Raw genomic sequence first — 13,831 nt, 5'->3', positions numbered from 1 at the left:
ACATACATATTTTTGCAGTTTCTTTTTCAGAAAATCATAATGAATGAAAAGCAGTATCACCCATAGTCTTAACACGGAGTAATAAATACCACTTTTTTTTACTGTAAGATATATTTAAAGACATTTAAGATATATATAAATCAACTTTTATTTTTCCACAAAAATGTTGAGAACATTAGTTTTTAAATAAGCATACATTTTTAAAGTTTAATTAAAGTTCCCAAAGTTCTCACCTTGATTTACTATATGATTTCAGTTGAAGTTATTTATAATTTTGGTTCTTAAACTTCTAAAATATCATATTTAATCTCCCTAATTATTTAAGCAATAAACATATATTTGGGAAAATACAGAAAACATGAAGAGTTTGCAAACTAAAAATTTAATTGTTATTTGATATTGAAGGCTTTGACTATAAATAATTCTGTAATTTTTTTAACAGAAACATCTCCATTTCTATATTCCAAAAGACAAAGAAAATGATGCCGTCAAAATTACTGAATAAAAAACTGAAGCACTAAAATTAACAGGTCCAAAAAAATTAACAGGTACAAACCTGTAGATATCACACAAATAAAGGTAAACTTTTGGAATAGGAAAAGCAATATTTAAGTGTATAGTGTTCTGTATAGTGCTCTCTATATTGAGCCACTATGGTATGGCTTTAATGAATGCCTGAATATATTCTATTAGCTTTCTGCTAAACTTCTGGGAGATGGGGTGAGGTGAATCTTTCATAGGGAATGCCTCCTGATAGGTAATACTGACTTCCCAGAAGTCATGACTCCCCAGAACAATGTTTGTTCATTAAAGATTGTAGATACATATATACATAATGCACACATGTATAAATGCAGATACATATAAATACAAACATAAAGACTTTATAATCTCCCTCTTTAAATCATTCCAAGACTTAATTTTTTGATGGTAAAGAATTTTATTTTTTCTTATGCTGAAGTAAGAATTTGCACACTTAAATTCAGGTATTGTCCTCTTATTTCCCAAGAACCTAGATCTTTTATACATTAAGACATAGGTTAGATATAGATAAAACCACAAAGGAAGCAAATTTTGTCTTTCATTTTTTCTTTTCTCATTTTTGGCTTACTCTTTTTTCTTCTCATATCCAAGAAATTCCCAAAACCTTTCCCCAACCACTAATGTGCAGAACAGATATCAGCATCCATGCTTTAAGGCCCTTCTAACTCCAAGAAGCTATTCTTTTCCTTTGTTTGTTTTGGTATAATAACATGCAATGATACGTTAATTTCAGGTTTATAACTTCGTGATTTGACAAGTTTATATATTATGCTACGTTCACCATAAATATTGCCACCATCTGTCCCTTTACAACACTATTACAATATTACTGACTGTATTCCTTATACTCTGCTTTCTACTCCCATGATTTACTAATTCCATAACTGGAGGCCCGTATCTCCCTTTCCCCTTCTTCCATTTTGTCCAACCTCTCACCTCCTTCTCCTCAGGCAAGCATCTATTTGTTCTCTGTATTTGTAGTTCTGATTCTGCTTTTTGTTCATTTATTCATTTTTTTATTCTTATATATGTAGAATCATATGGTATTGTCTTTCTCAGTCTGACTTATTTCACTTAGCATCATCTCTTCTAGGTCCATCCATATTGTCTCAAATATCATGATCTTACCTTTTTTATGGCTGTGTAATATTTCATAGTGTGTGTATATGTATATATACATATATATAATATATATCACTTCTTTCTTACCCCCTTTCTATTGGTGGACACTTTGGTTGCTTCCATATCTTGGTTATTGTAAATAATGCTACAATACGCATAGGAATGCATATATATCACATATATTTTCAAGTTAGTGTTTTTGTTTTCTCTGGGTAAATACCCAATAGTGGTATTATTGTATCATAGAGTAGTTCTATTTTTAATATTTTGAGGAACCTCCACACTGTTTTCCACCATGGCTATACCAACTTACATTCCCACCAACAGTGCACAAGGGTTCCTTTCTCACCACATCTTGTCAATGCTTGTTGTTTCTTCTTGATTTTAGCCATCCTACCAGGTGTGAAGTGGTATCTCATTGTGGTTTTGATTTGCATTTTCCTGTTGATGAGTGATGTTGAGCATCTTTTCATGTGTCTGTTGATCATCTGTAAGTCTTCTTTTGGAAAAATGTTTATTCAGGTCTTCTGCCCATGTTTTTATGGATTGTTTGTGTTTTGGGTATTGAGTTATATAAGTTCTTTACATAGTTTGGTTGTTAACTTCTTATTAGATATATCATTTTCAAATATCTTCTCCCATTCAGTCAGTTGTCTTTTTGTTTTCTAGATGATTTCCTATGTTGTGCAAAAGCTTTTTAATTTAATATAGTCCCAATAGTTCATTTTTGCTTTTATTTCCATTGCCTTAGATGAGCCATTTAGAAAAATGTTTCTATGACTGATGTCAGAGAAATTACTATTTTCTCTTTTAGAATTTTAGGATTTCAAGTTTCATGTTTAGGTCTTCAATCCATTTTTAGTTTATTTTTGTGTATGATGTTAGAGAGTAGTCCAATTTCATTCTTTTATATGTAGCTGTCCAGTTTTCCCGGCACCATTTATTGAAAAGACACATTGTATATTTTTGCCTCCTTTGTCATAGATTAATTGACCATGTAAATGTGGGTTTATTTCTAGGATCTCTATTCTGATCCATTGTTCCATGTGTCTTTTTTTTTTTTTTTTTTTTTTGTAATGCTAGTACTATACTGTTTTGAGAACTACAGCTTTGTAGTATATCTTGAAATCTGGAATTATGACAGCTCCAGCTTTGTTCTTTTTTCTCAGGATTGCTTTGGCAATTAGGGGTCTCCTCTGGTTCCATACAGATTTTAGTATTATCTTTTTTAGTTTTGTGGAAAATGATATCTATCCCAAACACTTTATACACATCTCGCATGAGACTCAAAACGATTTTTGAACTATATATTAGCTTCAATTTATAAATAGAAAAAAAAAGCTCAAAGGATTTTAACTGTTCAAGGTCATATAAATGATTAGTAAATAGTGAAGCTATTATTTGAATCCCAGTTTCTGTGATTCTAGATCTGTACTTATAAACACTCTACCATATTGATGTTTTTTGAAAATATACCACGATCTGCCTATCTACATTTCTGTCCTTTCTCAAAGCATTTCTTTCTGAGTTACATTTTCTTGTTCTTTCCTTTGTTATGAAATTAATTAGTGGCTCTAATACAGAATTAGTGAATTCTGAAAACCAAATAAATTCTGTTCCAAGGAGTAAATTTAATGATAAAAGTTGGGGCACAATGATAATCTATTTAGAAAGTAATGATTTTGAATATACTTGAAACTGTAACATAAAGATCACTGTTTAGTCTGGCTTCATACAGGTCCAAGTAACAATAACACTTCCCTCAAACACCTGTTTCCTCAAATCACATTGTAAGCCAGATGCCTGAGCCAAAGAATTTAAGGCAGTGTCCAAGGCCCTAAGAGAAAAGAGCAGAGGGCCAAATTGAAGCAGACAAAAAGAGCCTCAGTTATACCTATGTGGACTCAAGTTCAGGAGCCCAGTAGACCTGCAAAGGACTTACAACATGGGGGAACATAATGCCATAATTGGGAAAGGGAGCTTTAACTAATACACCCACAGATACAAATGTGCGCTCACTGAAAGATGAATGTCAAAGAAAAGTAGGTAATTACCCAAAGCAAGCGAGATGTTAACCTAAACTAAGAAGTCAGGATCGGGAACTACAAAAATGATGAGAACAAAGGAATGAGGGCTCTAAACTATTCATCTGAGTTGAAGTCTTGAGGAATCTAAAATAATGAGGAGTCAAAACATAAAGTCAGACAGATAGACTTGCACAAGGGGAATAAACTATTTGTACTACACTGTTACAGCACTCCATGTACTCTTGATCAGCTTTTGATGCATAACATACCATATCAAAACGTAACGGCTTAAAATAACATGCACGCATTATTCCTTACATTCTGTGGATTCATCTGGCAATTCTTTCGGTCATGGCTAGCTGAATGGGACTGAATGGCCTAGTGCAGCTTTACTTATTGGCTGTGATTTCTGGGACAGCAATTTTCTCATTCTCTTTCATCACACAGTGGGAGAAGGGTTTCTAGCAGCAAGAGAAGTTTAATGACAAGGGGCCTCTGTTTGCATTACATCTGCTAATGTCCCACTGGCAAAAACAAGTTGGTTGGCCAGACTCAGATTCAAATGGGACACGCAATGTCCCATAGCAAAAGAGTGTACATGTAGGGATGGGAGACATTTGTGGTTGTTTTGGAATCTAACAAAACATTCTAGAGCTAAAAGCAAAATTCACCTAGATTCTAATTATTTTTCCAACCAGTGTTAAGAAATAAGGAACTTAACATAAAGAATATATATGCTATTTATTTCCTCAGTTTTGCTGGGTTTTGCAGGAACCTTCTAACTTCAGAACCAGGGTCACCACTTGAACATAAAGATTCACAAAATCATTCAGCTAGAAGGCAGAGAATGGTTACCAAAGTCCCCAGATATGTGCCACAACTTGAGAATTGCATAAGACATTACTATTAGATTGGAAATAATTCCAAGTCTGTTTTACAGATCAAGTAACTCACAGAGTCAGTCATGAAAAAGTACCTTCTTTAGAATTGGGCTCAATTTATAGGCATATTTCTGAATTATTTTCCAAAATATGCATGCTAATATTTCTTTTAAAGATCCAAAAGTAATCATATTATGCTGCTAAAGATACAGACCATTATGGGATAGTATTGTCTTAGTGTTTACTCATTTATTTTACTAAATATATTTTACAAAGTGATGATAATGTCTTTAGATAGGAAATACTGTTCTCTTTACTTTGAGGATAATTTGTTGGAATCTTCAGTCATTTGATGACTTCAACAATGCCTTGCACATAATCAGTTACAATCTTAACCACCGTATCATCTCCATTATTGGACTGGTGGAGTAGATGTCACAGTTTAGCACTTATTTTAAATTTATATGTAAAATGTTCTGCACTAAGGACTTTTAGCATTCTATAAGAATATTCAGTTTGCATAATAGTAGCTTACAAATGCAGTTTTCTCTCCATCACTAAAAGGTAAATAACATCATTTGATTTCAATTAAATAAAGTGACACTAAAATCTTTGTAAGCAAAAATATAACAATAAAAATACATTAGGATGGAAATTAATAGGCAAACCATAACTTATGCTTTAGGATGCACTATAACGAGTGTCAGCTGCTGCAACTGCATTTCTTAAAATACAAAACAAGCTTTATTCACTAAATTCATGACAGAAAGGAATCCTGAAAAATTACAGTTCTTTATAATGTCTAACTCCAATATGCTTCCAACTAGGTAAGAGTTTGATTCAGATCAGGATTCAGAAAATATATAACACCTGGAAAGCAGATACATGCTAGGTAGCAGGTATTGTTATATGAGAATGAAGTGATTAGATCTCTAAATTACTCACTGTTTAATTCAACTCAATTAAATATATTCTCCAAACACCTCTGGTATTTTCAACAATTTTCCTTGGTTATTGTAAGAAACAGAAAGTCAAGAAAGAGTTGTCATACTAAACTGGCCCAATCTTATATTATTCAGTCTTTTAGGGAAAGGGTATTTCTAACCCTTCCTCAGAATCTGTGTCCCTATTTTAAAACTCTATGCAATTCTGAGACAGGTACCATGTGGTCCCAGAGTCATCTACCCTGATAGATTCTGTCCTTCCTCTCATCAATGTGATCCTGAGGACTTGGAAGCTCTCTGTTGAGTTCAAGCTCTACCTAGGGCACTAAGATATTCCTTTGAGGTTGCTAGTGGTCTCACTTGCCTAAATGGCTCTTGTAGCCATTTCTTCTCTGCAAATGTTGCTGGCCCTCTGGCTTCCCCGCTGGCAACTAGGGACATGTACCCTATATTCTGAGACTCCAAAACTTCTCCATTCTCAACATCTTCCTTCACACTTGGCTGGAAAAACTCTTTCTAGTTTTAGTGAAATCTTTTCCTCTGTGTATTTATGATCAAGGTATTTTATCTATGTCTCAATATTCTCACATATGTAGTATTAGGAAGATTCACAGGAGCTTTCTGTAATCCATATTTTCCCAAACTCACTCAAAACAATAAGCACAAATCTGACCATTTACTTATATAGAATGGGTTGGGGATGGGAGTGGTAAAGAAAAAAAACAGGGATGAAATATCTAAAATATAATACCATACATACACTTAGCTTTCTGTGTAGTAGTAAGACTTAGAAATGATACATGCAAAATTTCTGGCATATTCTAGAGTTGCTCTAGCGCTCCCTGCCCCTCCTCCTCCCCCCTACCCCTCTTCCTCTTCTTCCTCCTCCCCCCTTCCTTCTTCCTCTTCTCCTTGTTCAGACACATGCAAAATTAGATTTCTGATATCCCTATTTCAATTTTTTGAAAAAAGATTATTAACTACCCTGATACATATATCATATAGAAGATGTTGACGACCTATGGACTAATAATAAGGAGAACTTGATTTAGCAGTAGTAAGCTACTACTACTTTGAAGATGCAATAAATATTTTAATCCCAATTATTATGAATCAAATTTAAATCTGAATAATGATCAAAGTTGCTGACATATTTCCCAATAAGCAATCTCCCCACATTTCTATTGATATTTTCTTATACCCTTCAATTATCACTAGGCTGTTGACTTATAGAGTACATAATGATATTGTTATATATTGTTCTGACTAATCCTTAATGGGACTGTGGTGTTTTCCCTTAATGGGACTATAATAAAAATTGGCTCCACCTTTCTCTAGAAGCACTTTTTTTTTCATTGAGGTTTATATAATTTACAGTCCATGACTCAAGAATACATGTACCCACCTTCTGAGAGGAAATACAGGAAAGATCAAGATTTTATGGCCTTGAGAAACCTGAAATGGTGTTTAAAGAGCAGGAGGCATCATGAAACAGCTCCAAGGAACAGATTTTCCAATAAAGGATTTTACATATTTAAAAAATGGCCCACTGTTAAGGCCATTAACTATTTTAACATTATATGAAGTGAGATAGTGGTGTGTTTTCTACCATCTAAAAAACGAGAAAGAGGCTGAGTCACAGGGTGAAAATTTTATGGGTTGTGACAGCAACGGCCCACCAGGAGCCATACGGGGAGATGTGGTCATTTTCAGAATGCACTGTGGAAGGCCAATCCTTTGCCACCAGCTTCAGTATCAACAGGCCTCTAGTAGTTGGCATCACTGAGCCTCCACCTCTTGAGTCACAATCCTATCCAGGTCAGCATAAGGCTTAGAGGAAGTAGAAGATATTTCTGGGTTACAAATCTAAGTCAGAGGGCCAAAGTCGGCCGGGGGCGGGGGGGGGGGGGGAGGAGTGGTTTGCTCACTTTAACTTGTAGTAAACTATCAATTAATAATGCAACCCAACAGCTGTCAGATACTGATTCTAAACATGTTAGGAATGATTTATCCAATGGAGCAGATAAGGAGTAAAAACAATGGATGAAAGTGTTTATTCTAGCACTTTCTCTACCCCTTTGAATACAGTGGATAGGAACAGAGTCATAGAAAGGGGTTTTATACGTCTACCCTTAAAATATTGGTAATTGGGCAAATATAGGAAAAATATAACCCATAGATCTTTTGAAGGGTCCAATATTTTTGAGAATGGTTACTCTGAGTCTGATCTTATTACTGTAAGAGAGGGAAGAAGCAGTATAAATTTGATTAAGGCAGTAGTAGTAAGGAGAGAAAGTAGATGAATTCTAGATATCATCCTTGGTAGATGATTTTATTAATTACTGGCTAAGATCCTGTGTTAGAAGATAAAGATAAAGGAGTAAAAAAATAATCTCTAGTTTCCAGAATGAGTGGGTAGGTAGACAATGAAGTCAGATGGGAAGCAATGAAAGATCAGAAGATTGCAGAGAATTTTTTTGTAGCTTGATTAAAGATGTGGTTACTAGCTATTTCTACTTACATATCTCAATGACATTTCAAGTCCAACATATACAATATTAAGCGTTAAATGTTTGTGTCCCCTCAAAATTCGTATGCTGAAGTCCTAACCCCATAATGTGCTGGTACTAGGCGGTGGGGACTTTAGTAGGTAACTAGGTTTAGATGAATTCATGAAAATGGAGCCCCTACAATGGAATTAGTGCCATTAATAAGAAAAGGAAGAAACATCAGAGCTTCCTCTTCTACCATGTGAGGACACAGCAAAAAGGCAATTGTTTGCAGGCCAGGAAAAGGGACCTCATCAGAACTCAACCATGATGGCACCATGATCCAAACTCCAGAACTGTGAGAAATCAATGTTTCTTGTTTAAGTTACTCAGTCTCTGGTAATTTGTTTTAGCAGCCTCAGCTAAGACAATCATTTTCTACTACTATCTCTCTGCTAGCAATCCCCTACTATGTATATATCAAGCATAGATTTTTCTTCTGAGATTCAGCTTTGATTTTAAGCTTGATATATATATATATACATTTGGGGATTACTGGCACATAGACAGTAAATAAATTTGTACAAATGTATAAAATCACCCTAGAAGAGTGTAGAGTAAGTAAAGGATGAAAGAAATTTGAGAAAGAACATGAAATCTAGAAAATAGTACTTATAAGATGTCAACAGTATCTAGCTGGACAGCTGTTTTGAATTCACTGCTTTCCTTTTCCCAGCTCTGTAGGAAGACCATTTTATACATTGTTTCAATTAACCCCTAGCAGTGATATCCGTAATAAGGGTATATGGACAGAGAGTACACTCAAACATTTAGTGGGAATGATGTCTAACATAAAAAAAAAAATTTTCAAGCAATCATCTCTGTATTATTGTCTTCAGATTTCGGTAAAGGCATAAATAAGAGAGACCGGTAAATATTTGCACTATCTGTAAAAGTCTTTTATACTTTCTGGAAGTCAGAAATTTCCACATTTATAAAACATCTGAGGGGCAGGCGAAGCAGACATTCAGATTGATTACAAGGCTTTTCAGATTTTAAATGTCAGTGCTTTTAAGCTATTCCTAATCTCTCTTGAATCAAATAAATGAATAATAAATATTTGTAAGCTTTTTAATGCATACCCTTACTAAAGCCATGCATTCATTTAATAGAACTATGTATTTATAATGCTTACAACTGATCAGAGCGAGTATTATGGACAATCTCCTTTCTCTGCATTCTATCATATTTTATAACGTGTTTAACATTTTAAATAATTCCTTTACATGTCTGTGTTTCCTGAAAGACTATGAGCTCATTAAAGATTAAGAACATACCTTACTTATCTTGCATATCCAGAGCTTAGGAAAGAACATTAAGATATATCAGAACTTAATGAGTGATGTTTTAAATAACTTTCCATATTTATAAAAATAATTTTTTTCTGCACATGTGAGAGAGAGCATGAACATGCAGGAAGGAGCAGAGGGAGAGGGAGAGAGAGAATCTTAAGCAGGCTCCATGCATAGCATGCAGTCCAATGTGGGGCTTGATCTCAGGACACTGAGATCATGACCTGAGCAGAAATCAAGGGTTGAACACTTAACTGACTGAGCCACCTAGATGCCCCTATAAAAATAATTTTTAAATTATTTTGTGAGGGGTTAAAATACAATACTTGCCAGTAGATATTTTCTTTGAGATCAAGATTTATGGTCAAAAAGCATGGGTCCTGGAGGCAGATTCAAGTTCACATCCTCACTATATATTAGTTTGCTCTATTTTTATTTCCCTCCTATTTAATCTGATTCCATGGTTTATTATATAACCAAGTTGCCTCCAGAGCCTCAATGTTTCTTACCCTTCCTTCTGTCCATGGTACTTACCAGTTAAAATCCCACCCCTAGATAAACCCAAGGAGCCCTCTCTTTATGCCTGTACTCCTGGAAGATGCTGGAGAGAAATCACCCAACCAGGCTCAGGTTTTAACTCTTAATGACCAAAAACTTCAAATGTACACTCGATATTTACAGGAATTCTACTATGTTTATCTAATAAACTTGATGTCCTGTTCACTAATATTATATCATAATATCTCTCTCCTCAACCTGAGAAAAATCATCAGATGCTAAATACTTTATCTTTACACTATCAAATCTACAATGAACCACCATGAAAAGCTCAATTTTAAATAACTTAATGAACTCTCCACAAAAATGTTCTTCAGAGGGATATGATGGGAGAAACATTCTCCAACTAGAAAATGTTACCAGTTTTTCCATTCACCTTCCCTTCAAAATTCCAGGCCTGCCAGTACCTGCAAAACTTTTGTATACAATCTTACTCTAATCAACAGGACAACTGATTTCTATAAATCAACATAACAAACAGTACAACATTAGCTAATGTTGAAATGGTAAGGCTTGAAAGAATGCCTTCACCTTGGAGCTGATACAGTCTACCAACCTAGTTTTTAATCTTCATCTGTCTACATCAAACTTGGTGTACTTCACCTGGCTCATCCACAACTAAAAAAGTCTGAATGACAACTAAGTACCAGGTATTGTTATAGAAGATGGAGTAACAGCAACAAACAAAAATATAAAGTCCACACTCATGAAAATTATATTCTAGGGGCGCCTGGGTGGCACAGCGGTTAAGCGTCTGCCTTCAGCTCAGGGCGTGATCCCGGCGATCCGGGATCGAGCCCCACATCAGGCTCTTCCACTGTGAGCCTGCTTCTTCCTCTCCCACTCCCCCTGCTTGTGTTCCCTCTCTCGCTGGCTGTCTCTATCTCTGTCGAATAAATAAATAAAATCTTTAAAAAAAAAAAATTATATTCTAGTGCGAAGAGCTATACAAACAAGTATACAAACACGTATATAGACAGGTCATAGAATGACAACTGCTAGAAAGAAAAATAATAATAAAGGAAATACAGGAATAAAGAGGGCCAAGTGGTTGGGACGACTCTTTTCATAGGGTTGGTAAATAAACCCTCATTAATAAAATTATATTTGAGGACACTCCTAATGAAAGTTATAGCTTAAGCCATGCACGTGCGAGAAGGTGTTTCCCATGGAGGGGGCAGCAAGTGCTGTGGGCCTGAGTTAGTGTGTTAGAGAAACTAAGGAAGGCCATAAAACTAGGAGCTGAATAATCAGGAAGAGTGCCAGGAGGAGAGATCAGAGAAATAGTTAAGGCCCATCTAGGTTTCTGTATCCAGCATAAAAACTTCTTTTTTTCCTAAGGAGTGAAATAATCTGACTTCTGTTTTTAATATAATAGGAACAGCAGATTAGAAAGCTATAGCAATAATTCAACCACTGATGATTGCGGCTTGGCTGGGATTGGTCATAAAGTGGGCTAAATCCTAGATATGCTTTGGTAATGTGAGGTAAGAGTGAAAGAGAGAATTGGGGGATGACTCTGAAGAATTGTTACAAGGAAATAGATGAGAATTGTCACAAGGAAAGCAGACTTTAGAGAAAAATCATGCTTGTTTTAGAAGTGTGATGGGATGCCTGGATGGCTCTGTTGGTTAAGCATCCGACTCTTGATCTCAGCTCAAGTCTTGATGTTAGTTAGGGTCGTGAGATTGAGCCCTGCACTGAACTCCACACTGGGCATGGAGCCTACTTAAATAATAATAATAACAATAATAATAATAGAAATATTAAGTGTGAGATAATAATAATAATAGAAATATTAAGTGTGAGATTCCTGATTTACTATCAAATAGAGATGTCCAATAGATTATTCACTAAAGGCATCTGGAATGAAGGGAAAGGTTTGGACTAGAGATCATGGCTGGCATGTGAAGTTATGAACCTCCATGAGCTCACTTAGTGAATTTCATTAGAGAGGGAACAAGGTCCAAGGACTGACATCTATCTAGCACCTCCCAATATTTAGAGGTCAGGGAGATGAACAACATATAGAAAAAGAGATATAGAAGGAAAAGTCAGAGACATAGGGGACAAAACAGTCACAGATAGTGTTAATGAATCCAGAAGAAAATGCTTCAAGAAAGAGGGAAGAGTCAGTTTTTCAAATGCTGGAGATTGGTCAATTAACATGATGACTGAGCCTTGCCCATTGGATTTAGCAATGTGGCAGCCACTGGAGGCATTAAGAGTTGTTTAGTGAGGCAATTAGCATGAAAACCTAATTGGACAGAGTTCAAATGAGAAGGAAAGGAGAGATCTTGAATGTAAAGGGATCCCTTGGGGTTAGAGGGAGTCTACCTTTATGCAAGCCCAGGGGCCTCCATCAGAAGTCAAGATGAAATCCATGCACCATAGGAAAATACACACTCTTCAGGGCCCCTTTGGAAGTGGTTAAGATAGTGCCAAATCACCAAAAATGCCTGCCACTCTGGAGGACTTTAGGCCTCTGTCAGCAGAAGTCTGGGAAAACCTCTCCTCAGTTGATGTCCACAGTCCCTTCCCCACTATTGGTCCTGGAATCACTAGGATAAATTTCTGTTCATGTTAGTCACCACAAGAACCCTAGGAGTCGCCAGTCATCCTTGATCTCCTGAGACCCTAATCCCCATACAGAGGTGCATGTTGTCTTTCATTCCACCTTCCAACCCACTATATCTCCTGAAACTCATCCACTGTGTCCTCTGGCATTCCATATCCGTCAAGAGCAAAATCTATAGCTGAAAAAACAATTTTTCTATGGCAAAAACAAATCATTATTTGTGTGTAAAATCTCCTTTTGCTTTCTTATTCAAAAGAAAGCCCAAATCTCCCTTAATAACACTGTTTCCCCTGCAGCTCTCATGACCATTTTCTCGCTCATGCTCCTCACACCATCAGGCTGAGAGGATGGCTATGTGTCCTCATTGTTCTTCATATTCATTCCCAGCTGAGACTTCCTTTCAATTCCCCAGAACATCCACTTTTGTTACCATGCCATCAGATCCTAACTACACACTCTACTATATCCTCCTTGTTACACTCATCTACCCCTTCCCCGGTCATTCATTTCATCTACTTTAGCTTCTGAGCCACCGTCTTTCTCCAATGCTATCTCTGTCATAATTTTCAGTGATAACTATATAATATAAATAACTATTTTAATCCCTAGTCCCTTGGTCCCATAATCTCCAGTAGCACAAAGTGATATTAACAAAAGCACAGTCTCTTTTTCCATGGTATAAAATTTCCAATGAAATAAGGACCACACTTCATTGTACCAGTCTCCAAATTTTTATTCAGATATGTTACCAGTTCTTACTAATGAAATGTAACCAAAATCAATGTATGCCACCTTAGGACCAAGGTTTTTAAGAAGTGAGTTGTCCTCCTCTATCACTATCTTTACTCTTCAACCTACTGGATATGACAAAAATAAGGGGCTGGTGAACTGAAGAGATTGAGGGAGTCTGAGTCTTAGTTAATTTCTTCAAAGACATTATCAAGCAACTAGAAACAAACTTTTGAAAACTGAGCCATAATTCTTTTTTTTTTTTTTTTTTTTTTTTTTGGTCTCTACTTACTGCCACATGTCTAGCATATCCTAGTTAATAAATCACTTCTTAACCAATGATCTTGGCCTGGAGTGACCTCATTCACCACTTCCATGGTCACGCTCAAGACCTAATTATTACCAATAACAGACCTTCCTATAAGCATTATTTTAAATGTCCCCTCTCTAAAACCATCATCATCTTTTTACCTCTCTCCCTTTATATCAACTATTCCCAAACTCTACCAAGATGGTTACTCCATCGACAATAGCATAATTTTAGTCCTTCTTCCCCATATTGCCCTGATACTCTCCTTAGACACAATTAAATACAATGTGACAATACC

At 35.7% G+C, this 13,831-nt stretch overlaps 1 protein-coding gene across 1 annotated transcript in view; it reads right to left on the bottom strand.

The window, feature by feature from the left end:
• Positions 1 to 13,831, bottom strand: part of MSR1 (macrophage scavenger receptor 1) — a 413,132-nt gene that overhangs the window by 332,357 nt on the left and 66,944 nt on the right. The window lies entirely within an intron of this gene.

This window comes from Ursus arctos, unplaced genomic scaffold (genome assembly GCF_023065955.2).
Source record: "Ursus arctos isolate Adak ecotype North America unplaced genomic scaffold, UrsArc2.0 scaffold_27, whole genome shotgun sequence".
In the NCBI taxonomy this organism is placed as follows: Eukaryota; Metazoa; Chordata; class Mammalia; order Carnivora; family Ursidae; genus Ursus; species Ursus arctos.
Note: the sequence above shows the minus strand (reverse complement) of the source record. Positions and strands in the feature narration are given on the sequence as shown.